This window comes from Anomaloglossus baeobatrachus, assembly GCF_048569485.1.
Source record: "Anomaloglossus baeobatrachus isolate aAnoBae1 chromosome 1 unlocalized genomic scaffold, aAnoBae1.hap1 SUPER_1_unloc_2, whole genome shotgun sequence".
Lineage (NCBI taxonomy): Eukaryota > Metazoa > Chordata > Amphibia > Anura > Aromobatidae > Anomaloglossus > Anomaloglossus baeobatrachus.
The window spans coordinates 719631-737462 of NW_027441775.1; the positions used below are offsets into that span (position 1 = coordinate 719631).

The window sequence follows — 17832 nt, forward strand, 5'->3', positions numbered from 1 at the left end:
TTAAACACATCATGATTGAGGGTAAGTGTGGACCTGAACGGTGTAGATGTGGGCGCTATCATAACGCCATACTACTTTTCTTCTGATGTCTTATACAGTTAGGTCCAGAAATATTTGGACAGTGACACAATTTTCGCGAGTTGGGCTCTGCATGCCACCACATTGGATTTGAAATGAAACCTCTACAACAGAATTCAAGTGCAGATTGTAACGTTTAATTTGAAGGTTTGAACAAAAATATCTGATAGAAATTGTAGGAATTGTACACATTTCTTTACAAATACTCCACATTTTAGGAGGTCAAAAGTAATTGGACAAATAAACCAAACCCAAACAAAATATTCTTATTTTCAATATTTTGTTGCGAATCCTTTGGAGACAATCACTGCCTTAAGTCTGGAACCCATGGACATCACCAAACGCTGGGTTTCCTCCTTCTTAATGCTTTGCCAGGCCTTTACAGCCGCAGCCTTCAGGTCTTGCTTGTTTGTGGGTCTTTCCGTCTTAAGTCTGGATTTGAGCAAGTGAAATGCATGCTCAATTGGGTTAAGATCTGGTGATTGACTTGGCCATTGCAGAATGTTCCACTTTTTTGCAATCATGAACTCCTGGGTAGCTTTGGCTGTATGCTTGGGGTCATTGTCCATTTGTACTATGAAGCGCTGTCCGATCAACTTTGCGGCATTTGGCTGAATCTGGGCTGAAAGTATATCCCGGTACACTTCAGAATTCATCCGGCTACTCTTGTCTGCTGTTATGTCATCAATAAACACAAGTGACCCAGTGCCATTGAAAGCCATTCATGCCCATGCCATCACGTTGCCTCCACCATGTTTTACAGAGGATGTGGTGTGCCTTGGATCATGTGCCGTTCCCTTTCTTCTCCAAACTTTTTTCTTCCCATCATTCTGGTACAGGTTGATCTTTGTCTCATCTGTCCATAGAATACTTTTCCAGAACTGAGCTGGCTTCATGAGGTGTTTTTCAGCAAATTTAACTCTGGCCTGTCTATTTTTGGAATTGATGAATGGTTTGCATCTAGATGTGAACCCTTTGTATTTACTTTCATGGAGTCTTCTCTTTACTGTTGACTTAGAGACAGATACACCTACTTCACTGAGAGTGTTCTGGACTTCAGTTGATGTTGTGAACGGGTTCTTCTTCACCAAAGAAAGTATGCGGCGATCATCCACCACTGTTGTCATCTGTGGACGCCCAGGCCTTTTTGAGTTCCCAAGCTCACCAGTCAATTCCTTATTTCTCAGAATGTACCCGACTGTTGATTTTGCTACTCCAAGCATGTCTGCTATCTCTCTAATGGATTTTTTCTTTTTTTTCAGCCTCAGGGTGTTCTGCTTCACCTCAATTGAGAGTTCCTTAGACCGCATGTTGTCTGGTCACAGCAACAGCTTCCAAATGCAAAACCACACACCTGTAATCAACCCAGACCTTTTAACTACTTCATTGATTACAGGTTAATGAGGGAGACGCCTTCAGAGTTAATTGCAGCCCTTAGAGTCCCTTGTCCAATTACTTTTGGTCCCTTTAAAAAGAGGAGGCTATGCATTACAGAGCTATGATTCCTAAACCCTTTCTCCGATTTGGATGTGAAAACTCTCATATTGCAGCTGGGAGTGTGCACTTTCAGCCCATATTATATATAGAATTGTATTTCTGAACATGTTTTTGTAAACAGCTAAAATAACAAAACTTGTGTCACTGTCCAAATATTTCTGGACCTAACTGTATATGAATTTACTTCATTATAAGAAGAACCTGTTCGTTGAGCTGGATTTTCTCCTTCTTTGTTAGCTATTCATCCAGGCAGAGCCTATACCTGAGCTGTGAACGGAAGGGGTTTCCAATTACAACAATGGATTAGTTGGAGTTCACAATATAATATCTTATGTTCTGCAGTCAAACTATGATATATTCCAGTCATATTTTATCCTGTATATTATATTTCATGGCTATAGTCACAGTATATCGTGTACCAGTAGACATGAAAGTGTCAGTTCAAAGCACAATGGTCAGATAGTCACGTCAATAATGCGTGCCCTGCAAGCCTCCTCCTACTTGCCGTCATCTCTGCCTCCTCCTATGATTTATTACCCTTGCAAGATGTTATCTTTGTAGCAGGACATTGTACCTGGCAACAAGTGAAAGGAAGAGCAGAGTATACCGCCAGGTATGAGGCACTTCACAAGGCTCCAGGACAGCAGCCAGTGAGTATTGATATAACCCCTGAACCAGGGTCTCGCAAAGTAATTTGCTTAACTCTATATACCAGTCATGTATTCTCCTGTATACTGTATGTACTATGTTATTTACAGACATCAGATGGTATATACAGGATAATATGGGACTGATATAATATCTGATGTTTGTAGTCACAGTATATCATATACCAGTAATGTATTATCCTGTATACTGTATGTAATATACTATTTACAGACATCAGATGTATATTCAGGATGATATGTGATTGGCCTAATATCAGATGTCTATAGTAACAGTATATGATATACCAGTCATGTATTATCCTATATATTGTATGTGCTGTAATGTGTGCACATACATTAGATGTTATATAAAGTGAAATATGTCGCTGGAATAATATCGGATGTCTATCATAACAGTATATCACATACCAGTCATTTATTCTCCTATATGTTGGATGTGCTTTACTATGTGCATAGCCATGCTATGGTATATGCAGGATAATATGTGACTGGTATAATATCTGATGTCATAGTGTAATATACACTGTCACATACTGTATACTTCATATAACATTAGATGTCCGTAGTCACAACATACATGTCATATGACTGTTGCATATTCTCCATTACCCTGTATATACTATATTATACTATGTGTACAGACATCCGATGATTTATGCAGGATAATATGTTACCGATTTATCATATTCTTTTTGTTGTGGTGTACAATTGTATATTTGTGACTTGATTGAGCGAGTATGTTTGAAAAACACATACACGGAAAAAAATGTAAATAACTAGTAGCCCTAGGCTTATTTGTGACCGCCAGAGATGAGGGAGCATGCTCGGCACTGCTCACTACTCAATCAAACTTCAGGGTACTTGGGTACTCGCAGAGCTCGGTCGAGTATCGCGAGTGCTCAGATGTTTCTGCCATGAAATAATGACCACAACGCACAGGTTTGCTTCACTGCAGAATGTGTGCAGGTGGCGAGCCCCTTGGGGTCTGAGTTTACCCATCACCGGGCTGCGGTTCTTCTCCTGGGACACCGCGGTTGCCTTGCCCTGTATCGTGACCCTGGCGGTGTCAATAAAGATGAAGGGATGGGGATGATGGGGGTAGTTGTTTGTGATGCCTCCTGTGGTGTCCGGCTATAATGGAAGCTGCCGCTGTGGAGGGTCTCTCTCTATTGGGGCGGGTGGTAACACAGCTCGGGTGTTGCAGCTCTCCACAGGTAGAGCTAGGTCCCAGGAAGGATTTTTCTTTCCATTCTTTCCTTGCTACATACTATGCACTCGTTCACCTTTTGTATTAATAAAGACTTTTATATTTTATTATTATCTCTTGTGGTCCTTGTGCTTTGTGTAATCCCTATAGTTCACCATCTCCTACTGGTTTAGGGTCTTACACACTTTTAGGTTTTTTATTTTCAGATATTGTGTCTCAAAAGAAATGCTCTATTATGACAGGCGGTATGTGGGAGGAGAGTCAACTGGCCAATCATTTACTTCCATCATACTCGTTACTTGAGTTGAGCACTTTCAGAGCATCTGACCTGCTTGACTCAAGTAACGAGCACCCGAGCATTATAGTGTTTGCCCATCTCTAGTAACCACCTTTACTCTGGGAAAACACTTTTTATTAGGAATGTAGTAACACACAGCATAACATGCCGTACTGCACTTTTAAAAATGTTTTTCCTTAAAGATGAGCATACGTGAGCATAAGATGTGCTTCCACTACAATCTATGGCTCTACAGAGCAATACATTTCAATTTCTTTTTTGTGGTTTTCACATGTACGGAACTAGACTAGACTAGTGTCAGCCATTTCTCTCAGTAGTGCATTGAGTGAAGCAGATGAGACGCTAGTTGGTACTGTATGTGACCACAACTATGCAAACTGCATACTCATAATCATGTGACCGCTCGAGCTGGGAATACACTGGAATCATGACAGTGTGCAAATCATTGGCAGTCTGCTAAAGCTCATTTGGGTTTGGTTCAGGTTCCATATCTATGTAGTAGGCTTTTTTCTTTTATTACTTCTATGTAGTTAGCTTTGTTCTAGTACCATATCTGTGTAGTGAGAGTCAGATCTTTGGAGAAGAATTTCTTTATAGAGTCTGATGTGTTGAGTCTCCTCTATGGTGAGTGTTATACAGTAGTCAATTACTAGATTTATAATTAGGTCCAGAAATAGTACAATATAAGTAAACAGCAGATAAATGCATCTAAAGCCTGCTTTACACCTTTCAATTCTGCATACGATATCGAATGCGATGTGACATGCCCCCATCGTATGTGTGACACGTTCAATTTGTTGACCGTGTCGCACAAACGATTATTTGCTGTCACACGTACTTCCCCTTCCATACGACTTCGATGTGGGCGGCGAACATCCACTTCCTGGAGTGGGAGGGACGTTCGGCTTCACCGCGACGTCATGCAGCAGCCGGCCAATAGAAGCGGAGGGGCGGAGATGAGCAGGACTTAAACATCCCGCCCACCTCCTTCCTTCCGCAGGAGCCGCGTGACGCAGGTAAGATCTGTTGATCGTTCCTGTGGTGTCACACACTGCGATGTGTGCTGCCTCGGGAACATTGAACAACCCGACGTTCAATTTTTAGCAAATGAACGACGTGTATGCGATGACCGGTTTTACGTTCAATCGCAATCGCACGTAGCTGGCACACGCAACTACGTCACTAACGATGCCGGATGTGCATCACTTACGACGTGACCCCGCCGACACATCATTAGTTATGTTGTAGCGTGTAAAGCCCGCTTAAAATAAGATGTTAAACTCCTGCTGTGAATTCTCCATATGTAATATACGATAGATGATCTGCCTAAATGTGATTGATGTCCAGCTAGTGAAAGTGCTCCAATATGCCTGTTATCCAGACTCCAAACAGCAAAGAAAGGAGAGTAAAACGTATTTGCCTGTTGACTGTCGATTTCCTAGTTTGTAGGTTATGTGGGCGTTTGTGATCTATGGATGATGGGTGTAAGAGAAAACTGCGCAGCATGACGTCACTTACTAAGGAATAATCCATAATCCAGGATACAATCTCCAAAGCGTTTCAAAGGAAGCATCTTTCTTCATCAGGGAGTTTAACTGCTATGGATCCAGTGGATTTATATAGGCAGACTTTGCTTCAGGTAATTATGGGATCAGTAGTACACCACATATTTACAACCATTTAGCTCAGGGGTCAGGAACCTTTTTGGCTAAGAGAGCCGTAAACGCCACATATTTTGAAATATAATTCCGCGAGAGCCGTACAATATGTTTTTAAAGGGCCATTGACAGATCAATCGCTCCAATGTTCACTTAGTACAGCAAGGAATGCTCCTCCCTGCTGTATAAAGCCACAACTGGACTGAAACAATGGTACTACACTCTGCTACAAACAGACACACACAACTCTGCTACAAACAGACAAACACACACAACTCTGCTACAAACAGACAAACACACACAACTCTGCTACAAACAGACAAACACACACAACTCTTCTACATACAGACAAACACACACAACTCTGCTACATACAGACAAACACACACAACTCTGCTACAAACAGACAAACACACACAACTCTACTACATACAGACAAACACACACAACTCTGCTACATACAGACAAACACACACACACAACTCTGCTACATACCGACAAACACACACAACTCTGCTACATACAAACACACACAACTCTGCTACATACAGACAAACACACACAACTCTGCTACATACAGACAAACACACACAACTCTGCTACATACAGACAAACACATACAACTCTGCTACATACAGACAAACACATACAACTCTGCTACATACAGACAAACACACACAACTCTGCTACATACAGACAAACACACACACAACTCTGCTACATACAGACAAACACATACAACTCTGCTACATACAGACAAACACACACAACTCTGCTACATGCAGACAAACACACACAACTCTGCTACATACAGACAAACACATACAACTCTGCTACATACAGACAAACACATACAACTCTGCTACATACAGACAAACACATACAACTCTGCTACATACAGACAAACACATACAACTCTGCTACATACAGACAAACACATACAACTCTGCTACATACAGACAAATACACACAACTCTGCTGCTCTGTGGGGCCTGCACCCGCGGCTCGGCGGGTACAGCACCCGTGGCATCGGCGGGGCCAGCACCTGCGGAATCGGCGGGGGGGGGATTGGCAGGGCATACATCTGGGGGGTTAGAAGCAGCTCACCGGGGCCCATAATGGGGAGGCGGGGAGGGCATTTACCCGATTAGGTCACGGTGGAGAGGGGGCCCACACAGCGCCGGACAGAAGCTCGCCTCCTTCATCTGTGGGACTGAGAAGGCGGTAGCTCCGCCCACAGATGAAATTCAAAACAGGATGTCTGCGCGCCTTAAAGTGACGGCGCCGCAGATTGCTGCCGAGGACTGCGGTCCCCGGAACTCGGCCGGGGGCAGCAGAACTATAAAGGCGAGTGGGCCCCGGCCAAGGGACAGGAGAACTGACGAGGCCGAGTGGGCCCCCCCGGCTCTCCAGGGCCCCGGCATTTGCCCATAGACAGGTAGGAGCCCTGTCTGCGAGCCAGATACGGCCATCAAAAGAGCCATATCTGGCTCGCGAGCCATAGGTTCCCGACCCCTGATTTAGCTAATGAATGCAAATAGCTTTATTTCACTATTTAATTCTCCTGGTTTTAAGGTATTCAGTTGAAATATTAATTTACTTTCTATTCTGGACATTAAGTGTAGATTAGGGTGACCGGATCTCATAGGGGGGGGGAGGGAAATGTCGGAATCTTGTTCGTCTGGACCCCACAAAACAATTCCCCTTATCAGATATTGAGATAGCCAAAATTTGAGCTCGATCAAACGACGTTAACCCGTGCCACTCGTTGCTCAAAGTTTGAAAAAATCCAAATTTTTGGCCAAAAAGTTGACATATGGAGCCATAACTAGACTTGAGCGCGGTTCGTGGTTCTCCAGTTCGCGGTTCGAGTGATTTTGGGGGCTGTTCTAGATCGAACTAGAACTCAAGCTTTTTGCTAAAGCTCGATAGTTCTAGTTACATTCGAGAACGGTTCTAGCAGCAAAAATCCAAGCTAATTACTAGCTAGCTTTCCGCTGTAATAGTGTAAGTCACTCTGTGACTCACACTATTATGAAATTTCAGCGTGTAGTGTGCGGGAACAGCGCATTCAGATCACTGCTGCTGGGATAATGGCGATCGCCATTTTTTTTTTTTTTCCTTGTCTTCCTTCCCTAAGCGCGCGCGTGTAGTGGGGCGTGCCAGCATGTCAGCCAATCCCAGACACACACACAGCTAAGTGGACTTTTAGCCAGAGAAGCAACGGCATGTGTGATAGGATGTCCATGTCACATGTCCCTGCATTATAAAAACGGGTATCTGCCCGTCAGGACGCCATTATCTGCCTTCTGCGTCTGGATGTCAGTCACCGCTGGCATAGCTCCTGTCTCCGATACTGCTGTGTACGCTCTACACACAGCGCTATACAGAATAGGGATAGAAGTTTCTTTTAGCCCTTGTAAGGGCTAATAACAGCAGGCTCAGAGCCATAGGTGACAGTCAGGTCCGTGGAAACAGATTTTAACAGCTACAGAAGATAACAGCGTCTGTGTAGCTGAAGTCAGGGACTTCCTCGCTGCATTTCCCCATTAGGAGGGATATAAAGTGAGGCTTCCTTTCCTCTACACAGACCCACCAACCCTGCCACTGTACCCTCATGCCCTTTGCACACTCAAGCTCATTGTTACTAAGCCATTATACTAGCAAACACTGAGGAAACTTAGTGGCATCCTAAAAGTGTCTGTTGGACTTCCATTATTGTCCCACTGGTGAAAATATTTGCAGTACCACTGCATTGCACACTCAAACTCATTTTTTACTAAGCTATTATACTAGCAAACACTGAGGAAACTTAGGTTGAACTTCCATTAGTGTCCCACTAGTGCAAATCTATTTGCAGCACCTCTGCATTGCACACTCAAGCTCATTGTTACTAAGCCATTATACTACCAAACACTGAGGAAACTTAGTGGCATCCTAAAAGTGGCTGTTGGACTTCCATTATTGTCCCACTGGTGCAAATCTGTTTGCAGCACCTCTGCATTGCACACTCAAGCTCATTGTTACTAAGCCATTATACTAGCAAACACTGAGGAAACTTAGTGGCATCCTAAAAGTGGCTGTTGGACTTCCATTAGTGTACCACTAGTGCAAATCTATTTGCAGCACCTCTGCATTGCACACTCAAGCTCATTGTTACTAAGCCATTATACTAGCAAACACTGAGGAAACTTAGTGGCATCCTAAAAGTGGCTGTTGGACTTCCATTAGTGTCCCACTAGTGCAAATCTATTTGCAGAACCTCTGCATTGCACACTCAAGCTCATTGTTACTAAGCCATTATACTACCAAACACTGAGGATACTTAGTGGCATCCTAAAAGTGGCTGTTGGACTTCATTATTGTCCCACTGGTGCAAAGCTATTTGCAGCACCACTGCATTGCACACTCAAGTTCATTGTTACTAAGCTATTATACTAGCAAACACTGAGGAAACTTAGTGGCATCCTAAAAGTGGCAGTTGGACTTCCATTAGTGTCCCACTAGTGCAAATCTATTTGCAGCACCTCTACATTGCACACTCAAGCTCATTGTTACTAAGCCATTATACTAGCAAACACTGAGGATACTTAGTGGCATCCTAAAAGTGGCTGTTGGACTTCATTATTGTCCCACTGGTGCAAAGATATTTGCGGCACCTCTGCATTGCACACTGAAACTCATTGTTACTAAACCATTCTAATAGCAAACTATGCTGCCAGTTTAAGGGCTGTAGTTGCATTGTCAGGGATAGTTATTGTTGTTTATTCTGCTGTTAATAAAGATAGACCACCGCTGCAATCTACACCACCTCTCAATTTTTACTACCACATTTTAAGTGCACAATCTTGTCGCAATCAAAATGAGTGACAAAATGACAGATGCTGGTGGAAAGGGAAGAGGCGTGTTGGAAAAGGAAAAAAAGGATTTGTCCGTGGGGAAGGTGGCAAAGCTCCATTACCATCTGATGAAGATAGACCATCTTCCAGCAAAAGTAAGATGTCTACTACTTACAGTGGACAATCCGATGTGCTCCCTTTTTTACGGACACGAACAACTGGAACAAAGGTTGATGATGGCCAAAAAAAGAAAATGCTTGAATGGATCTCAAGTGGTCCAACAAGTGCCCTCTCCGCCACCTCAACTACCGCATCCAAAAAACACCAGTCCTCTGAGTTGTCATCCCAATCACACTTGCTTTCTTCCAGCTCTGAAGTCTCCATCCGCCCTGCACAGTATGGTGGAACTAAGATGGCTGAGTCTGCAGAGCTGTTCAGTCACACTATAGCCTGGGAATCAGAGGTGTGCTCCCGAGCTACAGTGAGTACAGACCAGGAAATGGTCTGCAGTGATGCCCAGAACCTTTGTGACTCTGATTCAGGCTGTGAGGACCAAGTTTCTGAGCATAATGTTGACCCTTATTCACAAACTGTAACACCTGTTGTTATAGACAATGAGGAACATACTGATGATGATGAGACGCAGATACCAGATTGGGATGACAACTTAAATATTCGTTCACGTCAGGAAGAGGCTCGGTCTGAGGGTGAGGGGAGTGCAAACACAACGCTTGATGAGAAAGTTCTAGATCCCACCTACTGTCAACTCACAGTCAGGCACTCGAGGAGGTCAACAGAGGCGGTGGAGGAGGATGCTACTGACGACGAAGTTACCTTGCGCCTTCCTGGACAGAGGAGTAGTACTGGTAGCACATCTACAACTGCCTCCTCAGCCACCACTCTGCCTCTGAGCACTAGTCGGGGGGGCTCAGCAGGTCACATGCCCTCTAAGCCTTGCCTAGCCTGGTCCTTTTTTGACATAGCAAAAGATCGCCCAAATTATGTGATCTGTAAAATTTGTCGTGATTCTGTTAGTAGAGGGCAAAACCTCAGCAGTTTGACAACTTCTTCCATGAATCGTCACATGAATAAATATCATATGTCCCAGTGGGAAGCTCACCGTGCTGCAATGCAGCCTAGCGGAGCGAACCATCCACCGCCTGCCCCTTCTAGTTTATCCACGCGCTCTTCATCTTCTAGGACTGTGGGGACAGCTGTCACACCTGGTTTTCCACGCACAACTTCCACCACTGTAACCGCAACAGGCAGTTTGCTTGGTAGGTCATCAGTTGGTTTGGAAGGGGAAACAAGTGCGTGTGTACAGCTCTCTCAGACATCGATAGCACCAATGTTGGATGAAGGCAACATCATGTCTACGCCTGCACTTTCCTCACAAAATTGCACTTTTCCAGGGACACCCTACTCAACACCGTCTACACACAGCAGCCAGATCTCTGTCCCTCAGATGTGAACAAATAAAAGGCCATTTCCTGCGACCCATGACAAAGCTAAGAGGTTGACTTTATCCCTCTGTAAGCTCTTGGCTACCAAAATGCTGCCTTTCCGCCTGGTGGACACACAGGATTTTAGAGACCTTATGTCTGTCGCTGTGCCCCAGTACCAGATGCACAGTCGCCACTACTTCTCTAAGAAAGGTGTGCCTGCGTGCGCTACACCAGCATGTCGCACACAACATCACCGCTTCCTTGAGAAACTCTGTGTGTGAACGGGTGCATTTCACTACCAATACTTGGACCAGTAAGCATGGACAGGGACGTTACATGTCGCTGACTGGGCACTGGGTAACTATGGTGATAGATGGTGAAGGGTCTGCTGCACAAGTCTTGCCGTCCCCACGACTTGTGTGTCAATCCTCTGTCTGTCCAAGTTCCGCCACTGCTTCTGCCTCCTCCACCTCGTCTGGGTCCTCCACCTCCGCCCCAAGCCTGCCTGATCAGGCCACCAGCGTTCTAACTGCGCAGAAGGAATCACGCACCCCTCATTACTATGCTGGCAGCAGAGCGCAACGGCATCAGGCGGTCTTTAGCTTGAAATGTCTTGGAAACAAGAGTCACACAGCGGCTGAGTTGTGGGCAGCTCTGGAGACTCAGTTTGGTAAATGGTTGTCTCCACTCAACCTGCAGCCTGGTAAGGCCATGTGCGACAATGCTGCAAACCTGGGTGCGGCCCTTCGCCTGGGCATGGTGACACACGTGCCTTGTATGGCTCACGTGTTGAACCTTGTTGTCCAGCAATTTTTAACACACTATCCCGGCCTAGATGGCCTTCTGACCAGGGCACGAAAACTGTCTGCTCACTTCCGCCGTTCAACCACCGCTGCTCAGCGACTTGCATCGCTCCAGAAGTCTTTCGGCCTGCCGGTTCATCGCCTGAAATGCGATGTGCCGACACGCTGGAATTCGACTCTCCACATGTTACAGCGACTGTGGCAGCACCGTCAAGCCCTGGTGCAATACGTCATGACGTATAGCCTGGGCCAACGAGATGCAGAGGTGGGAAAGATCATCCTGATGGAGTGGTCTCAGATCAAGGACCTATGCACCCTTCTGCACAGTTTCGACATGGCGACGAATATGTTTAGCGCTGACTGTTACGAGGGAGACCCGGGGAAGCGTGCCAAGATGGGAAATGGACAGCTTCCGCCGGTCAAGGTCCACTGTGCGGTGTAAGGGACCGCTGCTATGGTCAGGAAAGAGTGAGCGGGTTGCTACTAGTGATCGTCTGGAATGTCACAGACGATCTATGTACACCAGTCCGCCCTAACCCGTGAGGGTTGTATGGCTCGGGGCTTATCGATCGGTGTACGTGTTGCACGGGGACGCACAGAGGTGCCTATGCACGTGTGCCAGCGGGAGTCACAAGATATGGCACGAGGGTAGCACAGAGGTGCCCACGCACGTGTGCTTTCAATAACCAGGTGAGTCCGGTGGAGACTCGAGGAGCTCACCTGGGACAGGGACACGGCCTGTCGAAGGAGATACTGCCGGAGCAGCAAGGCAGGAACACGGCCTGCAAACCAGGTGCTGCCTAAGCAGCAAGGGCCAAGCCCCCAAAAGACAATAATGCCTGAGCAGTGGCGTGGCAACATGCTGCCAGACATTCAAACATAGAAGGACGGTCGCGCACCGCCATGATGGCAGGGGGAGCTTTTAAGGAGGTGTAGCTCCACCCAAGGGCGGGCGCGAGACGGGCGTGACCCAATCAGGGTTCGTGACGTCCTGGCCCAGCCAGTCAGGATTCAGCACATCACCAGCCTCGTCATGGGGCCGTGTGATATCAGTGAGCGAATCAGAAGACGTCACGTGGAGCACATGCTCATCCTCCTGCCTCTGTGTCATAAAGGCGGGATCCTCAGTTTCACAATGTGCAGAGACATGGGAAGTCTTGCTGCTTCCCTGAGCATCTATTCTTTGCACACTGCGCAACCTCCCAGAGCCTCCGTGATGCTGAGCAGGAGAGCTTGTGGCAGGCAAGGGATGGGAGACCGCTCCATTCCTTGCAAGGGGAGAACCACTAGGTGTCACCCTTCTGCTGTGTCTCTGAGGAGGCAACTCCTGCAGACTGCGCAGTCTCCCAGACCTTTGGCGCTGCTGAGCAGGAGGGCTCGTGGCAGACAAGGAATGGGGGACCACCTCATTCCTTGCAACAAGAGAGGCACGATGTGTAACAGCTGACAATGCCATTATCAGCATGACAATTCCAGTCATTTATATGCTGGAGCACACGCTAAACATTATTCGGAGTCAGGGGGTGGGACAACAGGAAGGGGAGGAACTACAGGAGGATTCATATGTGCAAGAGAGAACAACATCACCAGGTCCAGACGTTCATCATCACCAACGCGGCAGGCATGGGTCCATGGGGGACAGGGATCAGCAAGGGCGCATGGTAGCAGGCAAAATGTTGAGGAAGGTGCAGGAGAACATGAAGAAATGGAGGTCGAACTGTCCATGGACATGGCAGACTCAGCGGATGAGGGAGACCTTGGTCAAATTTCTGTTGAAAGAGGTTGGGGGGAGATGTCAGAGGAAGAACGAACAGTTAGCACCTCTATGCCACAAACACAGCGTGGACTTGGTCCGCATGGCTGCGCAAGACACATGAGCGCCTTCTTGCTGCACTACCTCCAACATGACCCTCGTATTGTCAAAATTAGAAGTGATGATGACTACTGGCTTGCCACACTATTAGATCCCCGGTACAAGTCCAAATTTTGTGACCTAATTCCAGCCATAGAAAGGGACGCACGTATGCAGGAGTATCAGCAAAAGCTGTTACTCGATCATAGCTCGGCTTTTCCACCAAACAACCGTGGTGCAGGGAGTGAATCTCCCAGTTGTAACTTGACAAACATGGGACGGTCTCGTCATCTTCAACAGTCTACTCATACCAGCAGCACCGTATCTGGTGCTGGTAACAGCAATTTTATTGAATCTTTTCATAATTTTTTTAGACCATCCTTTGCAAGGCCACCAGAGACAACAAGTCTGACACATAGTCAACAGATGGAGAGGATGATACAGGAGTATCTCCAAATGAACATCGATGCCATGACTTTGCAAATGGAGCCTTGCTCATTTTGGGCTTCAAATGTTAAAAAATGGCCAGAGCTCTCCACTTACGCCTTGGAGATTTTCTCGTGTCCAGCTGCCAGCGTTGTCTCTGAACGTGTCTTCAGTGCTGCTGGGTGTGTGCTGACAGATAAGCGCACGCGTCTGTCCAGTGACAATGTGGACAGACTAACATTCATCAAAATAAACAAGTCATGGATCCACAAGGAATTTACTACCCCTGTGTCATCCTGGGGAGAGTAAATGCTTTTGGATTTTGAATGTGCTTGATGCAAATCTACCTGTGAAGTGTACAACTGGGGCACAAGTGCTGCCACTGAAGGGGTGGATGTGTGTGTGGCCCAATTTTTGGAAAAAAGGGAGTCTCCGCTTGGAGTAACCCTTGCTTACATTGTTTTTAAAAAGGAGCCAAGATGAACAGAGCTGGGATCAGGAAAGACTTAGCTACCTACCCCGGTGTCATCCTGGGGATAGTTAAGTATGGCGTATTTTTTAATGTGCTTGATGCAAATCTAGCTGTGAAGTGTACAACTGGGGCACAAGTGCTGCCACTGAAGGGGTGGGTGTCTGTGTGGCCCAATTTTTGGAAAAAAGGGAGACTCAGCTTGGAGTAACCCTTGCTTGCTGTGTTTTTTAAAAGGAGCCAAGATGAACAATTCATGGTTCAGCAAAGACTTTGCTACCTACCCCGGTGTCATCCTGGGGACGGTTAAGTATGGCGTATTTTTAAATGTGCTTGATGCAAATCTACCTGTGAAGTGTACAACCGGGGCACAAGTGCTGCCACTGAAGGGGTGTCTGTGTGGCCCAATTTTTGAAAAAAAGGGAGACTCCGCTTGGATTAACCCTTGCTTGCTGAGTTTCTAAAAATGATCCAAGATGAACAGATCTGGGATCAGCAAAGACTTTGCTACCTACCCCGGTGTCATTCCTGGGGACGGTTAAGGCTGGCATATTTTTAATTGTGCTTGATTCAAATCTACCTGTAAAGTGTACAACTGGGGCACAAGTGCTGCCACTGAAGGGTTGGGTGTCTGTGTGGCCCAATTTTTGGAAAAAGGGAGACTCCGCTTGGAGTAACCCTTGCTTGCTGTGTTTTTTAAAAAGAGCCAAGATGAACAATTCATGGTTCAGCAAAGACTTTGCTACCTACCCCGGTGTCATTCCTGGGGACTGTTAAGGCTGGCGTATTTTTGAATGTGCTTGATGCAAATCTACCTGTCCAGTTTGCAACTGGGGCACAAGTGCTGCTACTGAAGTGGTGTCTGTGGGGCCCAATTTTTGGAAAAAAGGGAGACTCTGCTTGGAGTCCCCTTGCGGTGTTATACATGATTTTAGAAGGGCATGCCATGCCTATATCTGTTTCTCGTCCTCTTTTTCCTCGTAACGCTGTTTTGTTTTCGCATGAGAATTTGTTCTTGTCACTTTCATATGTGTTTGTGTTGTGTTGTGAGTTGTTTGTCACCTTTTGGACACCTTTGAGGGTGTTTTCTAGGTGTTTTTATGTGTTTGTGATTGCCTCCCATTGTTTCCTATGCGGTTCGAGTGGTTCGCCGAACCGATCTCGAACGAGACCTCCGTTCGGCGAACCGAACTCGAGCTGAACCACGACCGGTTCGCTCATCTCTAGCCATAACTCCAGAACGGTAAATAATAAAAACACGCTTAATATCTCAAAAGAAAGCTAATGTTGTTCTTCAAAATTTATATCTTACACACAGGGTGCATGTAATTTCTATTTTAGGGATGGTGATTTTACTTCAGCGTACAACCGACCTTTTATTTTTTCAGTTTAGTTTCAGATAGACAAAGGAAAATACGACACAGGTGTCAGTGACAATCTAATACAAAAGCAGCTAACTCCAGAAGTAATTGCAAATGTTACTGCTGAATTCGAGACCAAATTAACTGAGAGCCACCCCAGAGATGACTACAAGGAGCTGTTGCAGTTGGTTCTCGTATTTGTAGGATCACTAGACGGAAATGTTGTGGGTTTTAGAACTCCAGGAGCCATTCATCACGCTAGGTGGATGGCAAAGGCTATTTACTGCTTAAAAATGTTCATTTTTCGTCATCAATTTAAGATGTCTAAAGAAGAAGAAAGTTCTGTGCGTGCCATTTCTGTTTTCCTAGTTAAAATTTATTGTAAAGCTTGGTTCAAGCTCCAAAAGCTCATCTTGCGCCAAAGCAAGATTTAGGTATTTTGCATAGTCTGTTAGACTATAAAGAATGTGACAACGACATTGCAGAAATAGCCCTGACCAAATTTTCGAACCATTTGTGGTATTTGAATGCAGAGTTGGTGGGATTATCGTTTTTTGATCCCACCATTACAGACGATGAAAAGTTGTTAATGGCTAATAAATTGCTCAGTAGTACAGATGAACCATCAGAGCACGCTAAGGTTGTAAATCCAATAGTTAAGAAAGAAAAATTAAAAGAGGTAGTTGATGGATGATTGGTAAATATACTTACCAAAGAAACATTTACATTCTTTGACCGATTTAATATAAAAACAGATTTCCTAAGACAAAATCCAAACACCTGGCCTCAAAATAATGAAAGAAAAGAAGAATTTTCCAGCAACTCCGGGAGGATAATGAAATAAAATCGATTTCTTTATTTAATGTTTAAAATCTTCCATCAATACAAAGGCAAAGATGTGTGGAGGTAATGAGACAGAGGAGCAATTCCTACGCGTTTCAACCTGTAAAGGTGTTAATCATGGAATGCGCAGAGAAAGTCTCCAACATGGTATTTAAAGTCTGTGCACATCAAAACAGGTTGAATTAATTGGATGAAACACACACCCAGTACACTTGGTGTAGGTAGCACAGACATGAATACAAAATACAGAGACAACTGCACTTAAAATTTGCAGAGAAACAGAAAATTGGAAAATACAGTGCAAATAAATACAGTGAAAAAATAAAAAATGAGAATGTACAATGAATACTGGTAAAAACAAATATGACCAAAGAAGCCAAATTTGAAAAAACTTATTATTAGGACAAATTTTCAAGTAAAATGCTTGAAATGGATTCTTTACTGTACGAGCAGTGAGACTATGGAACTCTCTGCCACATGATGTTGTAATGAGTGATTCACTACTAACATTTAAGCAGAGCCTGGACGCCTTTCTTGAAAAATGTAATATTACCAGTTATGTATATTAGATTTTATGACAGGGTATTGATCCAGGGAACTAGTCTGATTGCCGGATGTGGAGTCAGGAAGGAAATTTTTTCCCCATTGGAACTTGTTTGGCACATTGGGGTTTTTTTGCCTTCCTCTGGATCAACATGTTAGGCTACAGGTTGAACTAGATGGACTTAGAGTCTCCCTTCAACCTTAAAAACTATGATACTATGATACTATGAAACTATGCATACTGATGAGAGTTTGCAATAACGGTACTATTGTAGACAAAAATTAGTTTAATAAATGTCAAGTAAAGAGTGAACTCTCTCCATATCTCTATAATGCAAAGTTGTATGTTGGATGTAGCTTGGAAGTGTGAAAAAAAAAAAGGGGGGGAGGGGAAAGGAAATAGCTCTCAAAACCAACTTCCAATAACATATCAATGTGTATAGCAATGTTGTTGCTTGCATAGAAATATGAAAAACAAATAATCAGAAATTGACCACATCATGGAGTGAACACGATAAGATAGATCATTAGGTGTATTGCATGACAAGATCTCTCCTCATGTTCATACCATGCGGAATTCTAGTGCCCAGTTTGAATATCCAGAAAGACTCTCTATTGAGAATCTTTCTTTTGAGATCCCCTCCTCTAATAGGTCTGTATACTTTTTCTATACCGGTGAATACAAGGGAATCCAGACACCTATTGTGAACAGTAGTAAAGTGTCTGGAAACAGCAGATACATTCACCACGGTTGTATTGAGTGTATCCGACATATGTCTACGTATTCTTTGTTTGAGGGACAACTTGTGCAACCCACATATTGTATATGGCAAGCAGTACATTCT

General features: G+C 44.8%; 1 long non-coding RNA gene across 2 annotated transcripts in view; it reads left to right on the forward strand.

Moving 5' to 3' along the window:
• The first annotated feature begins 2138 nt into the window (after window positions 1-2138).
• LOC142258669 (uncharacterized) overlaps window positions 2139-17832 on the forward strand; it is a 113202-nt gene continuing 97508 nt past the window's right edge. For both annotated transcript variants that reach the window (XR_012727838.1, XR_012727839.1), the window contains exon 1: window positions 2139-2225. This is a non-coding gene — a long non-coding RNA (uncharacterized LOC142258669). The remainder of the gene's footprint in view (window positions 2226-17832) is intronic.